This window comes from Larus michahellis, chromosome 6, assembly GCF_964199755.1.
Source record: "Larus michahellis chromosome 6, bLarMic1.1, whole genome shotgun sequence".
In the NCBI taxonomy this organism is placed as follows: Eukaryota; Metazoa; Chordata; class Aves; order Charadriiformes; family Laridae; genus Larus; species Larus michahellis.
Window position 1 is genome coordinate 11,716,308 of NC_133901.1, and position 21,475 is coordinate 11,737,782.

At 64.0% G+C, this 21,475-nt stretch overlaps 16 non-coding genes across 16 annotated transcripts; all 16 read left to right on the forward strand.

Annotated features, from left to right (window-relative positions):
• Positions 1-867: 867 nt before the first annotated feature.
• On the forward strand, positions 868-986 carry LOC141745894 (5S ribosomal RNA). Its single transcript, XR_012588153.1, has one exon. It is a non-coding gene; the product is annotated as a 5S ribosomal RNA (ribosomal RNA).
• A 1,152-nt stretch (positions 987-2,138) lies between these two features.
• LOC141745904 (5S ribosomal RNA) lies at positions 2,139-2,257 on the forward strand. The gene has a single exon (XR_012588159.1). It is a non-coding gene; the product is annotated as a 5S ribosomal RNA (ribosomal RNA).
• Positions 2,258-3,409: 1,152 nt separating this feature from the next.
• On the forward strand, positions 3,410-3,528 carry LOC141745788 (5S ribosomal RNA). Its single transcript, XR_012588057.1, has one exon. It is a non-coding gene; the product is annotated as a 5S ribosomal RNA (ribosomal RNA).
• Positions 3,529-4,579: 1,051 nt separating this feature from the next.
• Positions 4,580-4,698, forward strand: LOC141745590 (5S ribosomal RNA). Its single transcript, XR_012587864.1, has one exon. It is a non-coding gene; the product is annotated as a 5S ribosomal RNA (ribosomal RNA).
• Positions 4,699-6,149: 1,451 nt separating this feature from the next.
• LOC141745632 (5S ribosomal RNA) lies at positions 6,150-6,268 on the forward strand. Its single transcript, XR_012587904.1, has one exon. It is a non-coding gene; the product is annotated as a 5S ribosomal RNA (ribosomal RNA).
• Positions 6,269-7,418: 1,150 nt separating this feature from the next.
• On the forward strand, positions 7,419-7,537 carry LOC141745915 (5S ribosomal RNA). The gene has a single exon (XR_012588170.1). It is a non-coding gene; the product is annotated as a 5S ribosomal RNA (ribosomal RNA).
• A 1,457-nt stretch (positions 7,538-8,994) lies between these two features.
• Positions 8,995-9,113, forward strand: LOC141745581 (5S ribosomal RNA). Its single transcript, XR_012587856.1, has one exon. It is a non-coding gene; the product is annotated as a 5S ribosomal RNA (ribosomal RNA).
• Positions 9,114-10,670: 1,557 nt separating this feature from the next.
• On the forward strand, positions 10,671-10,789 carry LOC141745775 (5S ribosomal RNA). The gene has a single exon (XR_012588045.1). It is a non-coding gene; the product is annotated as a 5S ribosomal RNA (ribosomal RNA).
• Positions 10,790-12,244: 1,455 nt separating this feature from the next.
• Positions 12,245-12,363, forward strand: LOC141745747 (5S ribosomal RNA). Its single transcript, XR_012588017.1, has one exon. It is a non-coding gene; the product is annotated as a 5S ribosomal RNA (ribosomal RNA).
• Positions 12,364-13,288: 925 nt separating this feature from the next.
• On the forward strand, positions 13,289-13,407 carry LOC141745748 (5S ribosomal RNA). The gene has a single exon (XR_012588018.1). It is a non-coding gene; the product is annotated as a 5S ribosomal RNA (ribosomal RNA).
• Positions 13,408-14,557: 1,150 nt separating this feature from the next.
• Positions 14,558-14,676, forward strand: LOC141745917 (5S ribosomal RNA). The gene has a single exon (XR_012588173.1). It is a non-coding gene; the product is annotated as a 5S ribosomal RNA (ribosomal RNA).
• Positions 14,677-15,601: 925 nt separating this feature from the next.
• LOC141745658 (5S ribosomal RNA) lies at positions 15,602-15,720 on the forward strand. Its single transcript, XR_012587930.1, has one exon. It is a non-coding gene; the product is annotated as a 5S ribosomal RNA (ribosomal RNA).
• A 1,755-nt stretch (positions 15,721-17,475) lies between these two features.
• LOC141745749 (5S ribosomal RNA) lies at positions 17,476-17,594 on the forward strand. Its single transcript, XR_012588019.1, has one exon. It is a non-coding gene; the product is annotated as a 5S ribosomal RNA (ribosomal RNA).
• Positions 17,595-18,744: 1,150 nt separating this feature from the next.
• On the forward strand, positions 18,745-18,863 carry LOC141745918 (5S ribosomal RNA). Its single transcript, XR_012588174.1, has one exon. It is a non-coding gene; the product is annotated as a 5S ribosomal RNA (ribosomal RNA).
• A 1,217-nt stretch (positions 18,864-20,080) lies between these two features.
• Positions 20,081-20,199, forward strand: LOC141745649 (5S ribosomal RNA). The gene has a single exon (XR_012587921.1). It is a non-coding gene; the product is annotated as a 5S ribosomal RNA (ribosomal RNA).
• Positions 20,200-21,351: 1,152 nt separating this feature from the next.
• On the forward strand, positions 21,352-21,470 carry LOC141745921 (5S ribosomal RNA). Its single transcript, XR_012588177.1, has one exon. It is a non-coding gene; the product is annotated as a 5S ribosomal RNA (ribosomal RNA).
• The last annotated feature ends 5 nt before the right edge of the window (positions 21,471-21,475 follow it).

A 21,475-nucleotide genomic window follows, 5' to 3' on the forward strand; every position in this document is an offset into this window, starting at 1 on the left:
GCAGGTGCGGGTGTAGTTGCGGCAGGCGGGCGGGTGTGTGGGGCTGCGGGCCGTGTGGCAGGGGTGTGGGGGTTTTCTGGAGTGTTGCGCGTGGCATGTTGGGTGCTGTAGGCTTTTGGCGGCGGGCGGAGGGGTGTTGAGCGTTTTGGTGTTGCGGGTGGGGGGTTGTGTCGGGGGGGCAGGTGCGCGTGTGGTTGCGGCAGGCGGGTGGGTGTGTGGGGCTGCAGGGCACGTGGGAGGCTTGTGGAGGTTTTTTGGGTTGTTGGGTGCTGTAGGCTTTTGCGGGCAGGCGGGGGGGCGTTGAGTGTTTTGGTGTTGCGAGTGGGGTGTTGCGGCAGGCGGGTGGGTGTGCGGGGCTGCGGGGCGTGTAGCAGGGGTGTGGAGGTCTTTTGGGGTGTTGGGTGCTGTATGATTTTGGCGTCGGGCGGAGCGTCTGGCGAGCGTTGTGGTGTTGCGAGTGGGGTATTGTGGCAGGCGTCGGGGCAGGTGCGTGTGTTGTTGCGGGAGGAGGGAGGGTGTGTGGGGCTGTAGGGCGTGTGCGGTGCGTGAGTGTGGTGTAAGTACTTAGTGGTGTTGTGTGTGGGGTGTTGTGTTGTGTGAGGTGCGTGTGTTGTTGGGTGAGGCGTGTGTGTGTGTGTGTGCGTGTAGGGCAGGGTGCGTGTGGTGAGGGGTGTGTATTTTTTGCGGGGTGTTGCGTGTGGGGTGTTGTTTTGTGTGAGGTGTGTTGTGGGTAGGTGCGTGTGTTGTGCGTGTGTTTGTGTGTGTGTGTGTGGTGTGAGGCGTTGTTGTGGGCGTGGGGGTGTGTGTGAGTGCGGGAGGGCGGTGTGGGCGGTGGGTGTGGAGAGGGCTGTTGTGGGGCAGAGGGGTGCCTACGGCCATACCACCCTGAGAACGCCCGATCTCGTCTGATCTCGGAAGCTAAGCAGGGTCGGGCCCGGTTAGTACTTGGATGGGAGACCGCCTGGGAATACCGGGTGCTGTAGGCTTTTGCCGGCGGGCGGAGGGGTGCTGCGCGTTTTGCTGTTGCGTCCGGCAGGGGGGCAGGTGCGGGTGTGTTTGCGGCAGGCGGGTGGGTGTGTGGGGCTGCAGGGCACGTGGGAGGCTTGTGGAGGTTTTTTGGGCTGTTGTAGGCTTTTGCCGGCAGGCGGGGGGGTGTTGAGTGTTTTGGTGTTGCGAGTGGGGTGTTGCGGCAGGCGGGTGGGTGTGTGGGGCTGGAGGGCGCGGGGCGTGTGGGAGTGGTGTGTAAGTATTTTGGGGGGCTGTGTTGGGGCAGGTGCAGGTGTAGTTGCGGCAGGCGGGCGGGTGTGTGGGGCTGCGGGCCGTGTGGCAGGGGTGTGGGGGTTTTCTGGAGTGTTGCGCGTGGCATGTTGGGTGCTGTAGGCTTTTGGCGGCGGGCGGAGGGGTGTTGAGCGTTTTGGTGTTGCGGGTGGGGGGTTGTGTCGGGGGGGCAGGTGCGCGTGTGGTTGCGGCAGGCGGGTGGGTGTGTGGGGCTGCAGGGCACGTGGGAGGCTTGTGGAGGTTTTTTGGGTTGTTGGGTGCTGTAGGCTTTTGCCGGCAGGCGGGGGGGCGTTGAGTGTTTTGGTGTTGCGAGTGGGGTGTTGCGGCAGGCGGGTGGGTGTGCGGGGCTGCGGGGCGTGTAGCAGGGGTGTGGAGGTCTTTTGGGGTGTTGGGTGCTGTATGATTTTGGCGTCGGGCGGAGCGTCTGGCGAGCGTTGTGGTGTTGCGAGTGGGGTATTGTGGCAGGCGTCGGGGCAGGTGCGCGTGTTGTTGCGGGAGGAGGGAGGGTGTGTGGGGCTGTAGGGCGTGTGCGGTGCGTGAGGGTGGTGTAAGTACTTAGTGGTGTTGTGTGTGGGGTGTTGTGTTGTGTGAGGTGCGTGTGTTGTTGGGTGAGGCGTGTGTGTGTGTGTGTGTGTGTGTAGGGCAGGGTGCGTGTGGTGAGGGGTGTGTATTTTTTGCGGGGTGTTGCGTGTGGGGTGTTGTTTTGTGTGAGGTGTGTTGTGGGTAGGTGCGTGTGTTGTGCGTGTGTTTGTGTGTGTGTGTGTGGTGTGAGGCGTTGTTGTGGGCGTGGGGGTGTGTGTGAGTGCGGGAGGGCGGTGTGGGCGGTGGGTGTGGAGAGGGCTGTTGTGGGGCAGAGGGGTGCCTACGGCCATACCACCCTGAGAACGCCCGATCTCGTCTGATCTCGGAAGCTAAGCAGGGTCGGGCCCGGTTAGTACTTGGATGGGAGACCGCCTGGGAATACCGGGTGCTGTAGGCTTTTGCCGGCGGGCGGAGGGGTGCTGCGCGTTTTGCTGTTGCGTCCGGCAGGGGGGCAGGTGCGGGTGTGGTTGCGGCAGGCGGGTGGGTGTGTGGGGCTGCAGGGCACGTGGGAGGCTTGTGGAGGTTTTTTGGGCTGTTGTAGGCTTTTGCCGGCAGGCGGGGGGGTGTTGAGTGTTTTGGTGTTGCGAGTGGGGTGTTGCGGCAGGCGGGTGGGTGTGTGGGGCTGGAGGGCGCGGGGCGTGTGGGAGTGGTGTGTAAGTATTTTGGGGGGCTGTGTTGGGGCAGGTGCGGGTGTAGTTGCGGCAGGCGGGCGGGTGTGTGGGGCTGCGGGCCGTGTGGCAGGGGTGTGGGGGTTTTCTGGAGTGTTGCGCGTGGCATGTTGGGTGCTGTAGGCTTTTGGCGGCGGGCGGAGGGGTGTTGAGCGTTTTGGTGTTGCGGGTGGGGGGTTGTGTCGGGGGGGCAGGTGCGCGTGTGGTTGCGGCAGGCGGGTGGGTGTGTGGGGCTGCAGGGCACGTGGGAGGCTTGTGGAGGTTTTTTGGGTTGTTGGGTGCTGTAGGCTTTTGCCGGCAGGCGGGGGGGCGTTGAGTGTTTTGGTGTTGCGAGTGGGGTGTTGCGGCAGGCGGGTGGGTGTGCGGGGCTGCGGGGCGTGTAGCAGGGGTGTGGAGGTCTTTTGGGGTGTTGGGTGCTGTATGATTTTGGCGTCGGGCGGAGCGTCTGGCGAGCGTTGTGGTGTTGCGAGTGGGGTATTGTGGCAGGCGTCGGGGCAGGTGCGCGTGTTGTTGCGGGAGGAGGGAGGGTGTGTGGGGCTGTAGGGCGTGTGCGGTGCGTGAGGGTGGTGTAAGTACTTAGTGGTGTTGTGTGTGGGGTGTTGTGTTGTGTGAGGTGCGTGTGTTGTTGGGTGAGGCGTGTGTGTGTGTGTGTGTGTGTGTAGGGCAGGGTGCGTGTGGTGAGGGGTGTGTATTTTTTGCGGGGTGTTGCGTGTGGGGTGTTGTTTTGTGTGAGGTGTGTTGTGGGTAGGTGCGTGTGTTGTGCGTGTGTTTGTGTGTGTGTGTGTGGTGTGAGGCATTGTTGTGGGCGTGGGGGTGTGTGTGAGTGCGGGAGGGCGGTGTGGGCGGTGGGTGTGGAGAGGGCTGTTGTGGGGCAGAGGGGTGCCTACGGCCATACCACCCTGAGAACGCCCGATCTCATCTGATCTTGGAAGCTAAGCAGGGTCGGGCCCGGTTAGTACTTGGATGGGAGAGCGCCTGGGAATACCGGGTGCTGTAGGCTTTTGCCGGCGGGCGGAGGGGTGCTGCGCGTTTTGCTGTTGCGTCCGGCAGGGGGGCAGGTGCGGGTGTGTTTGCGGCAGGCGGGTGGACGTGTGGGGCTGCCGGGCGCGTGGGAGGCTTGTGGAGGTTTTTTGGGCTGTTGTAGGCTTTTGCCGGCAGGCGGGGGGGTGTTGAGTGTTTTGGTGTTGCGAGTGGGGTGTTGCGGCAGGCGGGTGGGTTTGTGGGGCTGCGGGCCGTGTGGCAGGGGTGTGGAGGTTTTCTGGAGTGTTGCGCGTGGCATGTTGGGTGCTGTAGGCTTTTGGCGGCGGGCGGAGGGGTGTTGAGCGTTTTGGTGTTGCGGGTGGGGGGTTGTGTCGGGGGGGCAGGTGCGCGTGTGGTTGCGGCAGGCGGGTGGGTGTGTGGGGCTGCAGGGCACGTGGGAGGCTTGTGGAGGTTTTTTGGGTTGTTGGGTGCTGTAGGCTTTTGCCGGCAGGCGGGGGGGCGTTGAGTGTTTTGGTGTTGCGAGTGGGGTGTTGCGGCAGGCGGGTGGGTGTGCGGGGCTGCGGGGCGTGTAGCAGGGGTGTGGAGGTCTTTTGGGGTGTTGGGTGCTGTATGATTTTGGTGTCGGGCGGAGCGTCTGGCGAGCGTTGTGGTGTTGCGAGTGGGGTATTGTGGCAGGCGTCGGGGCAGGTGCGCGTGTTGTTGCGGGAGGAGGGAGGGTGTGTGGGGCTGTAGGGCGTGTGCGGTGCGTGAGTGTGGTGTAAGTACTTAGTGGTGTTGTGTGTGGGGTGTTGTGTTGTGTGAGGTGCGTGTGTTGTTGGGTGAGGCGTGTGTGTGTGTGTGTGCGTGTAGGGCAGGGTGCGTGTGGTGAGGGGTGTGTATTTTTTGCGGGGTGTTGCGTGTGGGGTGTTGTTTTGTGTGAGGTGTGTTGTGGGTAGGTGCGTGTGTTGTGCGTGTGTTTGTGTGTGTGTGTGTGTGGTGTGAGGCGTTGTTGTGGGCGTGGGGGTGTGTGTGAGTGCGGGAGGGCGGTGTGGGCGGTGGGTGTGGAGAGGGCTGTTGTGGGGCAGAGGGGTGCCTACGGCCATACCACCCTGAGAACGCCCGATCTCGTCTGATCTCGGAAGCTAAGCAGGGTTGGGCCCGGTTAGTACTTGGATGGGAGACCGCCCGGGAATACCGGGTGCTGTAGGCTTTTGCCGGCGGGCGGAGGGGTGCTGCGCGTTTTGCTGTTGCATCCGGAAGGGGGGCAGGTGCGGGTGTGGTTGCGGCAGGCGGGTGGGCGTGTGGGGCTGCGGGGCGCGTGGGAGGCTTGTGGAGGTTTTTTGGGCTGTTGTAGGCTTTTGCCGGCAGGCGGGGGGGTGTTGAGTGTTTTGGTGTTGCGAGTGGGTGTTGCGGCAGGCGGGCGGGTTTGTGGGGCTGCGGGCCGTGTGGCAGGGGTGTGGAGGTTTTCTGGAGTGTTGCGCGTGGCATGTTGGGTGCTGTAGGCTTTTGGCGGCGGGCAGAGGGGTGTTGAGCGTTTTGGTGTTGCGGGTGGGGGGTTGTGTCGGGGGGGCAGGTGCGCGTGTGGTTGCGGCAGGCGGGTGGGTGTGTGGGGCTGCAGGGCACGTGGGAGGCTTGTGGAGGTTTTTTGGGCTGTTGTAGGCTTTTGCCGGCAGGCGGGGGGGTGTTGAGTGTTTTGGTGTTGCGAGTGGGGTGTTGCGGCAGGCGGGTGGGTGTGTGGGGCTGGAGGGCGCGGGGCGTGTGGGAGTGGTGTGTAAGTATTTTGGGGGGCTGTGTTGGGGCAGGTGCGGGTGTAGTTGCGGCAGGCGGGCGGGTGTGTGGGGCTGCGGGCCGTGTGGCAGGGGTGTGGGGGTTTTCTGGAGTGTTGCGCGTGGCATGTTGGGTGCTGTAGGCTTTTGGCGGCGGGCGGAGGGGTGTTGAGCGTTTTGGTGTTGCGGGTGGGGGGTTGTGTCGGGGGGGCAGGTGCGCGTGTGGTTGCGGCAGGCGGGTGGGTGTGTGGGGCTGCAGGGCACGTGGGAGGCTTGTGGAGGTTTTTTGGGTTGTTGGGTGCTGTAGGCTTTTGCCGGCAGGCGGGGGGGCGTTGAGTGTTTTGGTGTTGCGAGTGGGGTGTTGCGGCAGGCGGGTGGGTGTGCGGGGCTGCGGGGCGTGTAGCAGGGGTGTGGAGGTCTTTTGGGGTGTTGGGTGCTGTATGATTTTGGCGTCGGGCGGAGCGTCTGGCGAGCGTTGTGGTGTTGCGAGTGGGGTATTGTGGCAGGCGTCGGGGCAGGTGCGTGTGTTGTTGCGGGAGGAGGGAGGGTGTGTGGGGCTGTAGGGCGTGTGCGGTGCGTGAGTGTGGTGTAAGTACTTAGTGGTGTTGTGTGTGGGGTGTTGTGTTGTGTGAGGTGCGTGTGTTGTTGGGTGAGGCGTGTGTGTGTGTGTGTGTAGGGCAGGGTGCGTGTGGTGAGGGGTGTGTATTTTTTGCGGGGTGTTGCGTGTGGGGTGTTGTTTTGTGTGAGGTGTGTTGTGGGTAGGTGCGTGTGTTGTGCGTGTGTTTGTGTGTGTGTGTGTGGTGTGAGGCGTTGTTGTGGGCATGGGGGTGTGTGTGAGTGCGGGAGGGCGGTGTGGGCGGTGGGTGTGGAGAGGGCTGTTGTGGGGCAGAGGGGTGCCTACGGCCATACCACCCTGAGAACGCCCGATCTCGTCTGATCTCGGAAGCTAAGCAGGGTCGGGCCCGGTTAGTACTTGGATGGGAGACCGCCTGGGAATACCGGGTGCTGTAGGTTTTTGCCGGCGGGCGGAGGGGTGCTGCGCGTTTTGCTGTTGCGTCCGGCAGGGGGGCAGGTGCGGGTGTGGTTGCGGCAGGCGGGTGGGTGTGTGGGGCTGCAGGGCACGTGGGAGGCTTGTGGAGGTTTTTTGGGCTGTTGTAGGCTTTTGCCGGCAGGCGGGGGGGTGTTGAGTGTTTTGGTGTTGCGAGTGGGGTGTTGCGGCAGGCGGGTGGGTGTGTGGGGCTGGAGGGCGCGGGGCGTGTGGGAGTGGTGTGTAAGTATTTTGGGGGGCTGTGTTGGGGCAGGTGCGGGTGTAGTTGCGGCAGGCGGGCGGGTGTGTGGGGCTGCGGGCCGTGTGGCAGGGGTGTGGGGGTTTTCTGGAGTGTTGCGCGTGGCATGTTGGGTGCTGTAGGCTTTTGGCGGCGGGCGGAGGGGTGTTGAGCGTTTTGGTGTTGCGGGTGGGGGGTTGTGTCGGGGGGGCAGGTGCGCGTGTGGTTGCGGCAGGCGGGTGGGTGTGTGGGGCTGCAGGGCACGTGGGAGGCTTGTGGAGGTTTTTTGGGTTGTTGGGTGCTGTAGGCTTTTGCCGGCAGGCGGGGGGGCGTTGAGTGTTTTGGTGTTGCGAGTGGGGTGTTGCGGCAGGCGGGTGGGTGTGCGGGGCTGCGGGGCGTGTAGCAGGGGTGTGGAGGTCTTTTGGGGTGTTGGGTGCTGTATGATTTTGGCGTCGGGCGGAGCGTCTGGCGAGCGTTGTGGTGTTGCGAGTGGGGTATTGTGGCAGGCGTCGGGGCAGGTGCGCGTGTTGTTGCGGGAGGAGGGAGGGTGTGTGGGGCTGTAGGGCGTGTGCGGTGCGTGAGGGTGGTGTAAGTACTTAGTGGTGTTGTGTGTGGGGTGTTGTGTTGTGTGAGGTGCGTGTGTTGTTGGGTGAGGCGTGTGTGTGTGTGTGTGTGTGTAGGGCAGGGTGCGTGTGGTGAGGGGTGTGTATTTTTTGCGGGGTGTTGCGTGTGGGGTGTTGTTTTGTGTGAGGTGTGTTGTGGGTAGGTGCGTGTGTTGTGCGTGTGTTTGTGTGTGTGTGTGTGGTGTGAGGCGTTGTTGTGGGCGTGGGGGTGTGTGTGAGTGCGGGAGGGCGGTGTGGGCGGTGGGTGTGGAGAGGGCTGTTGTGGGGCAGAGGGGGGCCTACGGCCATACCACCCTGAGAACGCCCGATCTCGTCTGATCTCGGAAGCTAAGCAGGGTCGGGCCCGGTTAGTACTTGGATGGGAGACCGCCTGGGAATACCGGGTGCTGTAGGCTTTTGCCGGCGGGCGGAGGGGTGCTGCGCGTTTTGCTGTTGCGTCCGGCAGGGGGGCAGGTGCGGGTGTGGTTGCGGCAGGCGGGTGGGTGTGTGGGGCTGCAGGGCGCGTGGGAGGCTTGTGGAGGTTTTTTGGGCTGTTGTAGGCTTTTGCCGGCAGGCGGGGGGGTGTTGAGTGTTTTGGTGTTGCGAGTGGGTGTTGCGGCAGGTGGGCGGGTTTGTGGGGCTGCGGGCCGTGTGGCAGGGGTGTGGAGGTTTTCTGGAGTGTTGCGCGTGGCATGTTGGGTGCTGTAGGCTTTTGGCGGCGGGCGGAGGGGTGTTGAGCGTTTTGGTGTTGCGGGTGGGGGGTTGTGTCGGGGGGGCAGGTGCGCGTGTGGTTGCGGCAGGCGGGTGGGTGTGTGGGGCTGCAGGGCACGTGGGAGGCTTGTGGAGGTTTTTTGGGCTGTTGTAGGCTTTTGCCGGCAGGCGGGGGGGTGTTGAGTGTTTTGGTGTTGCGAGTGGGGTGTTGCGGCAGGCGGGTGGGTGTGTGGGGCTGGAGGGCGCGGGGCGTGTGGGAGTGGTGTGTAAGTATTTTGGGGGGCTGTGTTGGGGCAGGTGCGGGTGTAGTTGCGGCAGGCGGGCGGGTGTGTGGGGCTGCGGGGCGTGTGGCAGGGGTGTGGAGGTTTTCTGGAGTGTTGCGCGTGGCATGTTGGGTGCTGTAGGCTTTTGGCGGCGGGCGGAGGGGTGTTGAGCGTTTTGGTGTTGCGGGTGGGGGGTTGTGTCGGGGGGGCAGGTGCGCGTGTGGTTGCGGCAGGCGGGTGGGTGTGTGGGGCTGCAGGGCACGTGGGAGGCTTGTGGAGGTTTTTTGGGTTGTTGGGTGCTGTAGGCTTTTGCCGGCAGGCGGGGGGGCGTTGAGTGTTTTGGTGTTGCGAGTGGGGTGTTGCGGCAGGCGGGTGGGTGTGCGGGGCTGCGGGGCGTGTAGCAGGGGTGTGGAGGTCTTTTGGGGTGTTGGGTGCTGTATGATTTTGGCGTCGGGCGGAGCGTCTGGCGAGCGTTGTGGTGTTGCGAGTGGGGTATTGTGGCAGGCGTCGGGGCAGGTGCGCGTGTTGTTGCGGGAGGAGGGAGGGTGTGTGGGGCTGTAGGGCGTGTGCGGTGCGTGAGGGTGGTGTAAGTACTTAGTGGTGTTGTGTGTGGGGTGTTGTGTTGTGTGAGGTGCGTGTGTTGTTGGGTGAGGCGTGTGTGTGTGTGTGTGTGTGTGTAGGGCAGGGTGCGTGTGGTGACGGGTGTGTATTTTTTGCGGGGTGTTGCGTGTGGGGTGTTGTTTTGTGTGAGGTGTGTTGTGGGTAGGTGCGTGTGTTGTGCGTGTGTTTGTGTGTGTGTGTGTGGTGTGAGGCATTGTTGTGGGCGTGGGGGTGTGTGTGAGTGCGGGAGGGCGGTGTGGGCGGTGGGTGTGGAGAGGGCTGTTGTGGGGCAGAGGGGTGCCTACGGCCATACCACCCTGAGAACGCCCGATCTCATCTGATCTCGGAAGCTAAGCAGGGTCGGGCCCGGTTAGTACTTGGATGGGAGACCGCCCGGGAATACCGGGTGCTGTAGGCTTTTGCCGGCGGGCGGAGGGGTGCTGCGCGTTTTGCTGTTGCGTCCGGCAGGGGGGCAGGTGCGGGTGTGGTTGCGGCAGGCGGGTGGGTGTGTGGGGCTGCGCGGCGCGTGGGAGGCTTGTGGAGGTTTTTTGGGCTGTTGTAGGCTTTTGCCGGCAGGCGGGGGGGTGTTGAGTGTTTTGGTGTTGCGAGTGGGGTGTTGCGGCAGGCGGGTGGGTGTGTGGGGCTGGAGGGCGCGGGGCGTGTGGGAGTGGTGTGTAAGTATTTTGGGGGGCTGTGTTGGGGCAGGTGCGGGTGTAGTTGCGGCAGGCGGGCGGGTGTGTGGGGCTGCGGGCCGTGTGGCAGGGGTGTGGGGGTTTTCTGGAGTGTTGCGCGTGGCATGTTGGGTGCTGTAGGCTTTTGGCGGCGGGCGGAGGGGTGTTGAGCGTTTTGGTGTTGCGGGTGGGGGGTTGTGTCGGGGGGGCAGGTGCGCGTGTGGTTGCGGCAGGCGGGTGGGTGTGTGGGGCTGCAGGGCACGTGGGCGGCTTGTGGAGGTTTTTTGGGCTGTTGTAGGCTTTTGCCGGCAGGCGGGGGGGTGTTGAGTGTTTTGGTGTTGCGAGTGGGGTGTTGCGGCAGGCGGGTGGGTGTGTGGGGCTGGAGGGCGCGGGGCGTGTGGGAGTGGTGTGTAAGTATTTTGGGGGGCTGTGTTGGGGCAGGTGCGGGTGTAGTTGCGGCAGGCGGGCGGGTGTGTGGGGCTGCGGGCCGTGTGGCAGGGGTGTGGAGGTTTTCTGGAGTGTTGCGCGTGGCATGTTGGGTGCTGTAGGCTTTTGGCGGCGGGCGGAGGGGTGTTGAGCGTTTTGGTGTTGCGGGTGGGGGGTTGTGTCGGGGGGGCAGGTGCGTGTGTGGTTGCGGCAGGCGGGTGGGTGTGTGGGGCTGCAGGGCACGTGGGAGGCTTGTGGAGGTTTTTTGGGTTGTTGGGTGCTGTAGGCTTTTGCCGGCAGGCGGGGGGGCGTTGAGTGTTTTGGTGTTGCGAGTGGGGTGTTGCGGCAGGCGGGTGGGTGTGCGGGGCTGCGGGGCGTGTAGCAGGGGTGTGGAGGTCTTTTGGGGTGTTGGGTGCTGTATGATTTTGGTGTCGGGCGGAGCGTCTGGCGAGCGTTGTGGTGTTGCGAGTGGGGTATTGTGGCAGGCGTCGGGGCAGGTGCGCGTGTTGTTGCGGGAGGAGGGAGGGTGTGTGGGGCTGTAGGGCGTGTGCGGTGCGTGAGTGTGGTGTAAGTACTTAGTGGTGTTGTGTGTGGGGTGTTGTGTTGTGTGAGGTGCGTGTGTTGTTGGGTGAGGCGTGTGTGTGTGTGTGTGTGTGTAGGGCAGGGTGCGTGTGGTGAGGGGTGTGTATTTTTTGCGGGGTGTTGCGTGTGGGGTGTTGTTTTGTGTGAAGTGTGTTGTGGGTAGGTGCGTGTGTTGTGCGTGTGTTTGTGTGTGTGTGTGTGGTGTGAGGCGTTGTTGTGGGCGTGGGGGTGTGTGTGAGTGCGGGAGGGCGGTGTGGGCGGTGGGTGTGGAGAGGGCTGTTGTGGGGCAGAGGGGTGCCTACGGCCATACCACCCTGAGAACGCCCGATCTCGTCTGATCTCGGAAGCTAAGCAGGGTTGGGCCCGGTTAGTACTTGGATCGGAGACCGCCCGGGAATACCGGGTGCTGTAGGCTTTTGCCGGCGGGCGGAGGGGTGCTGCGCGTTTTGCTGTTGCGTCCGGCAGGGGGGCAGGTGCGGGTGTGGTTGCGGCAGGCGGGTGGGTGTGTGGGGCTGCAGGGCGCGTGGGAGGCTTGTGGAGGTTTTTTGGGCTGTTGTAGGCTTTTGCCGGCAGGCGGGGGGGTGTTGAGTGTTTTGGTGTTGCGAGTGGGTGTTGCGGCAGGTGGGCGGGTTTGTGGGGCTGCGGGCCGTGTGGCAGGGGTGTGGAGGTTTTCTGGAGTGTTGCGCGTGGCATGTTGGGTGCTGTAGGCTTTTGGCGGCGGGCAGAGGGGTGTTGAGCGTTTTGGTGTTGCGGGTGGGGGGTTGTGTCGGGGGGGCAGGTGCGCGTGTGGTTGCGGCAGGCGGGTGGGTGTGTGGGGCTGCAGGGCACGTGGGAGGCTTGTGGAGGTTTTTTGGGCTGTTGTAGGCTTTTGCCGGCAGGCGGGGGGGTGTTGAGTGTTTTGGTGTTGCGAGTGGGGTGTTGCGGCAGGCGGGTGGGTGTGTGGGGCTGGAGGGCGCGGGGCGTGTGGGAGTGGTGTGTAAGTATTTTGGGGGGCAGTGTTGGGGCAGGTGCGGGTGTAGTTGCGGCAGGCGGGCGGGTGTGTGGGGCTGCGGGCCGTGTGGCAGGGGTGTGGAGGTTTTCTGGAGTGTTGCGCGTGGCATGTTGGGTGCTGTAGGCTTTTGGCGGCGGGCGGAGGGGTGTTGAGCGTTTTGGTGTTGCGGGTGGGGGGTTGTGTCGGGGGGGCAGGTGCGCGTGTGGTTGCGGCAGGCGGGTGGGTGTGTGGGGCTGCAGGGCACGTGGGAGGCTTGTGGAGGTTTTTTGGGTTGTTGGGTGCTGTAGGCTTTTGCCGGCAGGCGGGGGGGCGTTGAGTGTTTTGGTGTTGCGAGTGGGGTGTTGCGGCAGGCGGGTGGGTGTGCGGGGCTGCGGGGCGTGTAGCAGGGGTGTGGAGGTCTTTTGGGGTGTTGGGTGCTGTATGATTTTGGCGTCGGGCGGAGCGTCTGGCGAGCGTTGTGGTGTTGCGAGTGGGGTATTGTGGCAGGCGTCGGGGCAGGTGCGCGTGTTGTTGCGGGAGGAGGGAGGGTGTGTGGGGCTGTAGGGCGTGTGCGGTGCGTGAGTGTGGTGTAAGTACTTAGTGGTGTTGTGTGTGGGGTGTTGTGTTGTGTGAGGTGCGTGTGTTGTTGGGTGAGGCGTGTGTGTGTGTGTGTGTGTGTAGGGCAGGGTGCGTGTGGTGAGGGGTGTGTATTTTTTGCGGGGTGTTGCGTGTGGGGTGTTGTTTTGTGTGAGGTGTGTTGTGGGTAGGTGCGTGTGTTGTGCGTGTGTTTGTGTGTGTGTGTGTGGTGTGAGGCGTTGTTGTGGGCATGGGGGTGTGTGTGAGTGCGGGAGGGCGGTGTGGGCGGTGGGTGTGGAGAGGGCTGTTGTGGGGCAGAGGGGTGCCTACGGCCATACCACCCTGAGAACGCCCGATCTCGTCTGATCTCGGAAGCTAAGCAGGGTCGGGCCCGGTTAGTACTTGGATGGGAGAGCGCCTGGGAATACCGGGTGCTGTAGGCTTTTGCCGGCGGGCGGAGGGGTGCTGCGCGTTTTGCTGTTGCGTCCGGCAGGGGGGCAGGTGCGGGTGTGGTTGCGGCAGGCGGGCGGGTGTGAGGGGCTGCGGGCCGTGTGGCAGGGGTGTGGAGGTTTTCTGGAGTGTTGCGCGTGGCATGTTGGGTGCTGTAGGCTTTTGGCGGCGGGCGGAGGGGTGTTGAGCGTTTTGGTGTTGCGGGTGGGGGGTTGTGTCGGGGGGGCAGGTGCGTGTGTGGTTGCGGCAGGCGGGTGGGTGTGTGGGGCTGCAGGGCACGTGGGAGGCTTGTGGAGGTTTTTTGGGTTGTTGGGTGCTGTAGGCTTTTGCCGGCAGGCGGGGGGGCCTTGAGTGTTTTGGTGTTGCGAGTGGGGTGTTGCGGCAGGCGGGTGGGTGTGCGGGGCTGCGGGGCATGTAGCAGGGGTGTGGAGGTCTTTTGGGGTGTTGGGTGCTGTATGATTTTGGCGTCGGGCGGAGCGTCTGGCGAGCGTTGTGGTGTTGCGAGTGGGGTATTGTGGCAGGCGTCGGGGCAGGTGCGCGTGTTGTTGCGGGAGGAGGGAGGGTGTGTGGGGCTGTAGGGCGTGTGCGGTGCGTGAGTGTGGTGTAAGTACTTAGTGGTGTTGTGTGTGGGGTGTTGTGTTGTGTGAGGTGCGTGTGTTGTTGGGTGAGGCGTGTGTGTGTGTGTGTGTGTGTGTAGGGCAGGGTGCGTGTGGTGAGGGGTGTGTATTTTTTGCGGGGTGTTGCGTGTGGGGTGTTGTTTTGTGTGAGGTGTGTTGTGGGTAGGTGCGTGTGTTGTGCGTGTGTTTGTGTGTGTGTGTGTGTGGTGTGAGGCGTTGTTGTGGGCGTGGGGGTGTGTGTGAGTGCGGGAGGGCGGTGTGGGCGGTGGGTGTGGAGAGGGCTGTTGTGGGGCAGAGGGGTGCCTACGGCCATACCACCCTGAGAACGCCCGATCTCGTCTGATCTCGGAAGCTAAGCAGGGTCGGGCCCGGTTAGTACTTGGATGGGAGAGCGCCTGGGAATACCGGGTGCTGTAGGCTTTTGCCGGCGGGCAGAGGGGTGCTGCGCGTTTTGCTGTTGCGTCCGGCAGGGGGGCAGGTGCGGGTGTGGTTGCGGCAGGCGGGTGGGTGTGTGGGGCTGCAGGGCACGTGGGAGGCTTGTGGAGGTTTTTTGGGCTGTTGTAGGCTTTTGCCGGCAGGCGGGGGGGTGTTGAGTGTTTTGGTGTTGCGAGTGGGGTGTTGCGGCAGGCGGGTGGGTGTGTGGGGCTGGAGGGCGCGGGGCGTGTGGGAGTGGTGTGTAAGTATTTTGGGGGGCTGTGTTGGGGCAGGTGCGGGTGTAGTTGCGGCAGGCGGGCGGGTGTGTGGGGCTGCGGGGCGTGTGGCAGGGGTGTGGAGGTTTTCTGGAGTGTTGCGCGTGGCATGTTGGGTGCTGTAGGCTTTTGGCGGCGGGCGGAGGGGTGTTGAGCGTTTTGGTGTTGCGGGTGGGGGGTTGTGTCGGGGGGGCAGGTGCGCGTGTGGTTGCGGCAGGCGGGTGGGTGTGTGGGGCTGCAGGGCACGTGGGAGGCTTGTGGAGGTTTTTTGGGTTGTTGGGTGCTGTAGGCTTTTGCCGGCAGGCGGGGGGGCGTTGAGTGTTTTGGTGTTGCGAGTGGGGTGTTGCGGCAGGCGGGTGGGTGTGCGGGGCTGCGGGGCGTGTAGCAGGGGTGTGGAGGTCTTTTGGGGTGTTGGGTGCTGTATGATTTTGGCGTCGGGCGGAGCGTCTGGCGAGCGTTGTGGTGTTGCGAGTGGGGTATTGTGGCAGGCGTCGGGGCAGGTGCGTGTGTTGTTGCGGGAAGAGGGAGGGTGTGTGGGGCTGTAGGGCGTGTGCGGTGCGTGAGTGTGGTGTAAGTACTTAGTGGTGTTGTGTGTGGGGTGTTGTGTTGTGTGAGGTGCGTGTGTTGTTGGGTGAGGCGTGTGTGTGTGTGTGTGTGTGTAGGGCAGGGTGCGTGTGGTGAGGGGTGTGTATTTTTTGCGGGGTGTTGCGTGTGGGGTGTTGTTTTGTGTGAGGTGTGTTGTGGGTAGGTGCGTGTGTTGTGCGTGTGTTTGTGTGTGTGTGTGTGGTGTGAGGCGTTGTTGTGGGCATGGGGGTGTGTGTGAGTGCGGGAGGGCGGTGTGGGCGGTGGGTGTGGAGAGGGCTGTTGTGGGGCAGAGGGGTGCCTACGGCCATACCACCCTGAGAACGCCCGATCTCGTCTGATCTCGGAAGCTAAGCAGGGTCGGGCCCGGTTAGTACTTGGATGGGAGACCGCCTGGGAATACCGGGTGCTGTAGGCTTTTGCCGGCGGGCGGAGGGGTGCTGCGCGTTTTGCTGTTGCGTCCGGCAGGGGGGCAGGTGCGGGTGTGTTTGCGGCAGGCGGGCGGGTGTGTGGGGCTGCGGGCCGTGTGGCAGGGGTGTGGAGGTTTTCTGGAGTGTTGCGCGTGGCATGTTGGGTGCTGTAGGCTTTTGGCGGCGGGCGGAGGGGTGTTGAGCGTTTTGGTGTTGCGGGTGGGGGGTTGTGTCGGGGGGGCAGGTGCGCGTGTGGTTGCGGCAGGCGGGTGGGTGTGTGGGGCTGCAGGGCACGTGGGAGGCTTGTGGAGGTTTTTTGGGTTGTTGGGTGCTGTAGGCTTTTGCCGGCAGGCGGGGGGGTGTTGAGTGTTTTGGTGTTGCGAGTGGGGTGTTGCGGCAGGCGGGTGGGTGTGCGGGGCTGCGGGGCGTGTAGCAGGGGTGTGGAGGTCTTTTGGGGTGTTGGGTGCTGTATGATTTTGGCGTCGGGCGGAGCGTCTGGCGAGCGTTGTGGTGTTGCGAGTGGGGTATTGTGGCAGGCGTCGGGGCAGGTGCGCGTGTTGTTGCGGGAGGAGGGAGGGTGTGTGGGGCTGTAGGGCGTGTGCGGTGCGTGAGGGTGGTGTAAGTACTTAGTGGTGTTGTGTGTGGGGTGTTGTGTTGTGTGAGGTGCGTGTGTTGTTGGGTGAGGCGTGTGTGTGTGTGTGTGTGTGTGTAGGGCAGGGTGCGTGTGGTGAGGGGTGTGTATTTTTTGCGGGGTGTTGCGTGTGGGGTGTTGTTTTGTGTGAGGTGTGTTGTGGGTAGGTGCGTGTGTTGTGCGTGTGTTTGTGTGTGTGTGTGTGTGGTGTGAGGCGTTGTTGTGGGCGTGGGGGTGTGTGTGAGTGCGGGAGGGCGGTGTGGGCGGTGGGTGTGGAGAGGGCTGTTGTGGGGCAGAGGGGTGCCTACGGCCATACCACCCTGAGAACGCCTGATCTCGTCTGATCTCGGAAGCTAAGCAGGGTCGGGCCCGGTTAGTACTTGGATGGGAGACCGCCTGGGAATACCGGGTGCTGTAGGCTTTTGCCGGCGGGCGGAGGGGTGCTGCGCGTTTTGCTGTTGCATCCGGCAGGGGGGCAGGTGCGGGTGTGGTTGCGGCAGGCGGGTGGGCGTGTGGGGCTGCGGGGCGCGTGGGAGGCTTGTGGAGGTTTTTTGGGCTGTTGTAGGCTTTTGCCGGCAGGTGGGGGGGTGTTGAGTGTTTTGGTGTTGCGAGTGGGTGTTGCGGCAGGCGGGCGGGTTTGTGGGGCTGCGGGCCGTGTGGCAGGGGTGTGGAGGTTTTCTGGAGTGTTGCGCGTGGCATGTTGGGTGCTGTAGGCTTTTGGCGGCGGGCAGAGGGGTGTTGAGCGTTTTGGTGTTGCGGGTGGGGGGTTGTGTCGGGGGGGCAGGTGCGCGTGTGGTTGCGGCAGGCGGGTGGGTGTGTGGGGCTGCAGGGCACGTGGGAGGCTTGTGGAGGTTTTTTGGGCTGTTGTAGGCTTTTGCCGGCAGGCGGGGGGGTGTTGAGTGTTTTGGTGTTGCGAGTGGGGTGTTGCGGCAGGCGGGTGGGTGTGTGGGGCTGGAGGGCGCGGGGCGTGTGGGAGTGGTGTGTAAGTATTTTGGGGGGCTGTGTTGGGGCAGGTGCGGGTGTAGTTGCGGCAGGCGGGCGGGTGTGTGGGGCTGCGGGCCGTGTGGCAGGGGTGTGGAGGTTTTCTGGAGTGTTACGCGTGGCATGTTGGGTGCTGTAGGCTTTTGCCGGCGGGCGGAGGGGTGCTGCGCGTTTTGCTGTTGCGTCCGGCAGGGGGGCAGGTGCGGGTGTGGTTGCGGCAGGCGGGTGGACGTGTGGGGCTGCGGGGCGCGTGGGAGGCTTGTGGAGGTTTTTTGGGCTGTTGTAGGCTTTTGCCGGCAGGCGGGGGGGTGTTGAGTGTTTTGGTGTTGCGAGTGGGGTGTTGCGGCAGGCGGGTGGGTTTGTGGGGCTCCGGGCCGTGTGGCAGGGGTGTGGAGGTTTTCTGGAGTGTTGCGCGTGGCACGTTGGGTGCTGTAGGCTTTTGGCGGCGGGCGGAGGGGTGTTGAGCGTTTTGGTGTTGCGGGTGGGGGGTTGTGTCGGGGGGGCAGGTGCGCGTGTGGTTGCGGCAGGCGGGTGGGTGTGTGGGGCTGCAGGGCACGTGGGAGGCTTGTGGAGGTTTTTTGGGTTGTTGGGTGCTGTAGGCTTTTGCCGGCAGGCGGGGGGGCCTTGAGTGTTTTGGTGTTGCGAGTGGGGTGTTGCGGCAGGCGGGTGGGTGTGCGGGGCTGCGGGGCATGTAGCAGGGGTGTGGAGGTCTTTTGGGGTGTTGGGTGCTGTATGATTTTGGCGTCGGGCGGAGCGTCTGGCGAGCGTTGTGGTGTTGCGAGTGGGGTATTGTGGCAGGCGTCGGGGCAGGTGCGCGTGTTGTTGCGGGAGGAGGGAGGGTGTGTGGGGCTGTAGGGCGTGTGCGGTGCGTGAGTGTGGTGTAAGTACTTAGTGGTGTTGTGTGTGGGGTGTTGTGTTGTGTGAGGTGCGTGTGTTGTTGGGTGAGGCGTGTGTGTGTGTGTGTGTGTGTGTAGGGCAGGGTGCGTGTGGTGAGGGGTGTGTATTTTTTGCGGGGTGTTGCGTGTGGGGTGTTGTTTTGTGTGAGGTGTGTTGTGGGTAGGTGCGTGTGTTGTGCGTGTGTTTGTGTGTGTGTGTGTGTGGTGTGAGGCGTTGTTGTGGGCGTGGGGGTGTGTGTGAGTGCGGGAGGGCGGTGTGGGCGGTGGGTGTGGAGAGGGCTGTTGTGGGGCAGAGGGGTGCCTACGGCCATACCACCCTGAGAACGCCCGATCTCGTCTGATCTCGGAAGCTAAGCAGGGTCGGGCCCGGTTAGTACTTGGATGGGAGAGCGCCTGGGAATACCGGGTGCTGTAGGCTTTTGCCGGCGGGCAGAGGGGTGCTGCGCGTTTTGCTGTTGCGTCCGGCAGGGGGGCAGGTGCGGGTGTGGTTGCGGCAGGCGGGTGGGTGTGTGGGGCTGCAGGGCACGTGGGAGGCTTGTGGAGGTTTTTTGGGCTGTTGTAGGCTTTTGCCGGCAGGCGGGGGGGTGTTGAGTGTTTTGGTGTTGCGAGTGGGGTGTTGCGGCAGGCGGGTGGGTGTGTGGGGCTGGAGGGCGCGGGGCGTGTGGGAGTGGTGTGTAAGTATTTTGGGGGGCTGTGTTGGGGCAGGTGCGGGTGTAGTTGCGGCAGGCGGGCGGGTGTGTGGGGCTGCGGGGCGTGTGGCAGGGGTGTGGAGGTTTTCTGGAGTGTTGCGCGTGGCATGTTGGGTGCTGTAGGCTTTTGGCGGCGGGCGGAGGGGTGTTGAGCGTTTTGGTGTTGCGGGTGGGGGGTTGTGTCGGGGGGGCAGGTGCGCGTGTGGTTGCGGCAGGCGGGTGGGTGTGTGGGGCTGCAGGGCACGTGGGAGGCTTGTGGAGGTTTTTTGGGTTGTTGGGTGCTGTAGGCTTTTGCCGGCAGGCGGGGGGGCGTTGAGTGTTTTGGTGTTGCGAGTGGGGTGTTGCGGCAGGCGGGTGGGTGTGCGGGGCTGCGGGGCGTGTAGCAGGGGTGTGGAGGTCTTTTGGGGTGTTGGGTGCTGTATGATTTTGGCGTCGGGCGGAGCGTCTGGCGAGCGTTGTGGTGTTGCGAGTGGGGTATTGTGGCAGGCGTCGGGGCAGGTGCGTGTGTTGTTGCGGGAAGAGGGAGGGTGTGTGGGGCTGTAGGGCGTGTGCGGTGCGTGAGTGTGGTGTAAGTACTTAGTGGTGTTGTGTGTGGGGTGTTGTGTTGTGTGAGGTGCGTGTGTTGTTGGGTGAGGCGTGTGTGTGTGTGTGTGTGTGTAGGGCAGGGTGCGTGTGGTGAGGGGTGTGTATTTTTTGCGGGGTGTTGCGTGTGGGGTGTTGTTTTGTGTGAGGTGTGTTGTGGGTAGGTGCGTGTGTTGTGCGTGTGTTTGTGTGTGTGTGTGTGGTGTGAGGCGTTGTTGTGGGCATGGGGGTGTGTGTGAGTGCGGGAGGGCGGTGTGGGCGGTGGGTGTGGAGAGGGCTGTTGTGGGGCAGAGGGGTGCCTACGGCCATACCACCCTGAGAACGCCCGATCTCGTCTGATCTCGGAAGCTAAGCAGGGTCGGGCCCGGTTAGTACTTGGATGGGAGACCGCCTGGGAATACCGGGTGCTGTAGGCTTTTGCCGGCGGGCGGAGGGGTGCTGCGCGTTTTGCTGTTGCGTCCGGCAGGGGGGCAGGTGCGGGTGTGTTTGCGGCAGGCGGGCGGGTGTGTGGGGCTGCGGGCCGTGTGGCAGGGGTGTGGAGGTTTTCTGGAGTGTTACGCGTGGCATGTTGGGTGCTGTAGGCTTTTGCCGGCGGGCGGAGGGGTGCTGCGCGTTTTGCTGTTGCGTCCGGCAGGGGGGCAGGTGCGGGTGTGGTTGCGGCAGGCGGGTGGACGTGTGGGGCTGCGGGGCGCGTGGGAGGCTTGTGGAGGTTTTTTGGGCTGTTGTAGGCTTTTGCCGGCAGGCGGGGGGGTGTTGAGTGTTTTGGTGTTGCGAGTGGGGTGTTGCGGCAGGCGGGTGGGTTTGTGGGGCTCCGGGCCGTGTGGCAGGGGTGTGGAGGTTTTCTGGAGTGTTGCGCGTGGCACGTTGGGTGCTGTAGGCTTTTGGCGGCGGGCGGAGGGGTGTTGAGCGTTTTGGTGTTGCGGGTGGGGGGTTGTGTCGGGGGGGCAGGTGCGCGTGTGGTTGCGGCAGGCGGGTGGGTGTGTGGGGCTGCAGGGCACGTGGGAGGCTTGTGGAGGTTTTTTGGGTTGTTGGGTGCTGTAGGCTTTTGCCGGCAGGCGGGGGGGCGTTGAGTGTTTTGGTGTTGCGAGTGGGGTGTTGCGGCAGGCGGGTGGGTGTGCGGGGCTGCGGGGCGTGTAGCAGGGGTGTGGAGGTCTTTTGGGGTGTTGGGTGCTGTATGATTTTGGCGTCGGGCGGAGCGTCTGGCGAGCGTTGTGGTGTTGCGAGTGGGGTATTGTGGCAGGCGTCGGGGCAGGTGCGCGTGTTGTTGCGGGAGGAGGGAGGGTGTGTGGGGCTGTAGGGCGTGTGCGGTGCGTGAGTGTGGTGTAAGTACTTAGTGGTGTTGTGTGTGGGGTGTTGTGTTGTGTGAGGTGCGTGTGTTGTTGGGTGAGGCGTGTGTGTGTGTGTGTGTGTGTAGGGCAGGGTGCGTGTGGTGAGGGGTGTGTATTTTTTGCGGGGTGTTGCGTGTGGGGTGTTGTTTTGTGTGAAGTGTGTTGTGGGTAGGTGCGTGTGTTGTGCGTGTGTTTGTGTGTGTGTGTGTGGTGTGAGGCGTTGTTGTGGGCGTGGGGGTGTGTGTGAGTGCGGGAGGGCGGTGTGGGCGGTGGGTGTGGAGAGGGCTGTTGTGGGGCAGAGGGGTGCCTACGGCCATACCACCCTGAGAACGCCCGATCTCATCTGATCTCGGAAGCTAAGCAGGGTCGGGCCCGGTTAGTACTTGGATGGGAGACCGCCTGGGAATAGCGGGTGCTGTAGGCTTTTGCCGGCGGGCGGAGGGGTGCTGCGCGTTTTGCTGTTGCGTCCGGCAGGGGGGCAGGTGCGGGTGTGGTTGCGGCAGGCGGGTGGGTGTGTGGGGCTGCAGGGCACGTGGGAGGCTTGTGGAGGTTTTTTGGGCTGTTGTAGGCTTTTGCCGGCAGGCGGGGGGGTGTTGAGTGTTTTGGTGTTGCGAGTGGGGTGTTGCGGCAGGCGGGTGGGTGTGTGGGGCTGGAGGGCGCGGGGCGTGTGGGAGTGGTGTGTAAGTATTTTGGGGGGCTGTGTTGGGGCAGGTGCGGGTGTAGTTGCGGCAGGCGGGCGGGTGTGTGGGGCTGCGGGCCGTGTGGCAGGGGTGTGGAGGTTTTCTGGAGTGTTGCGCGTGGCATGTTGGGTGCTGTAGGCTTTTGGCGGCGGGCGGAGGGGTGTTGAGCGTTTTGGTGTTGCGGGTGGGGGGTTGTGTCGGGGGGGCAGGTGCGCGTGTGGTTGCGGCAGGCGGGTGGGTGTGTGGGGCTGCAGGGCACGTGGGAGGCTTGTGGAGGTTTTTTGGGTTGTTGGGTGCTGTAGGCTTTTGCCGGCAGGCGGGGGGGCGTTGAGTGTTTTGGTGTTGCGAGTGGGGTGTTGCGGCAGGCGGGTGGGTGTGCGGGGCTGCGGGGCGTGTAGCAGGGGTGTGGAGGTCTTTTGGGGTGTTGGGTGCTGTATGATTTTGGCGTCGGGCGGAGCGTCTGGCGAGCGTTGTGGTGTTGCGAGTGGGGTATTGTGGCAGGCGTCGGGGCAGGTGCGCGTGTTGTTGCGGGAGGAGGGAGGGTGTGTGGGGCTGTAGGGCGTGTGCGGTGCGTGAGGGTGGTGTAAGTACTTAGTGGTGTTGTGTGTGGGGTGTTGTGTTGTGTGAGGTGCGTGTGTTGTTGGGTGAGGCGTGTGTGTGTGTGTGTGTGTGTGTAGGGCAGGGTGCGTGTGGTGAGGGGTGTGTATTTTTTGCGGGGTGTTGCGTGTGGGGTGTTGTTTTGTGTGAGGTGTGTTGTGGGTAGGTGCGTGTGTTGTGCGTGTGTTTGTGTGTGTGTGTGTGGTGTGAGGCATTGTTGTGGGCGTGGGGGTGTGTGTGAGTGCGGGAGGGCGGTGTGGGCGGTGGGTGTGGAGAGGGCTGTTGTGGGGCAGAGGGGTGCCTACGGCCATACCACCCTGAGAACACCCGATCTCATCTGATCTCGGAAGCTAAGCAGGGTCGGGCCCGGTTAGTACTTGGATGGGAGACCGCCCGGGAATACCGGGTGCTGTAGGCTTTTGC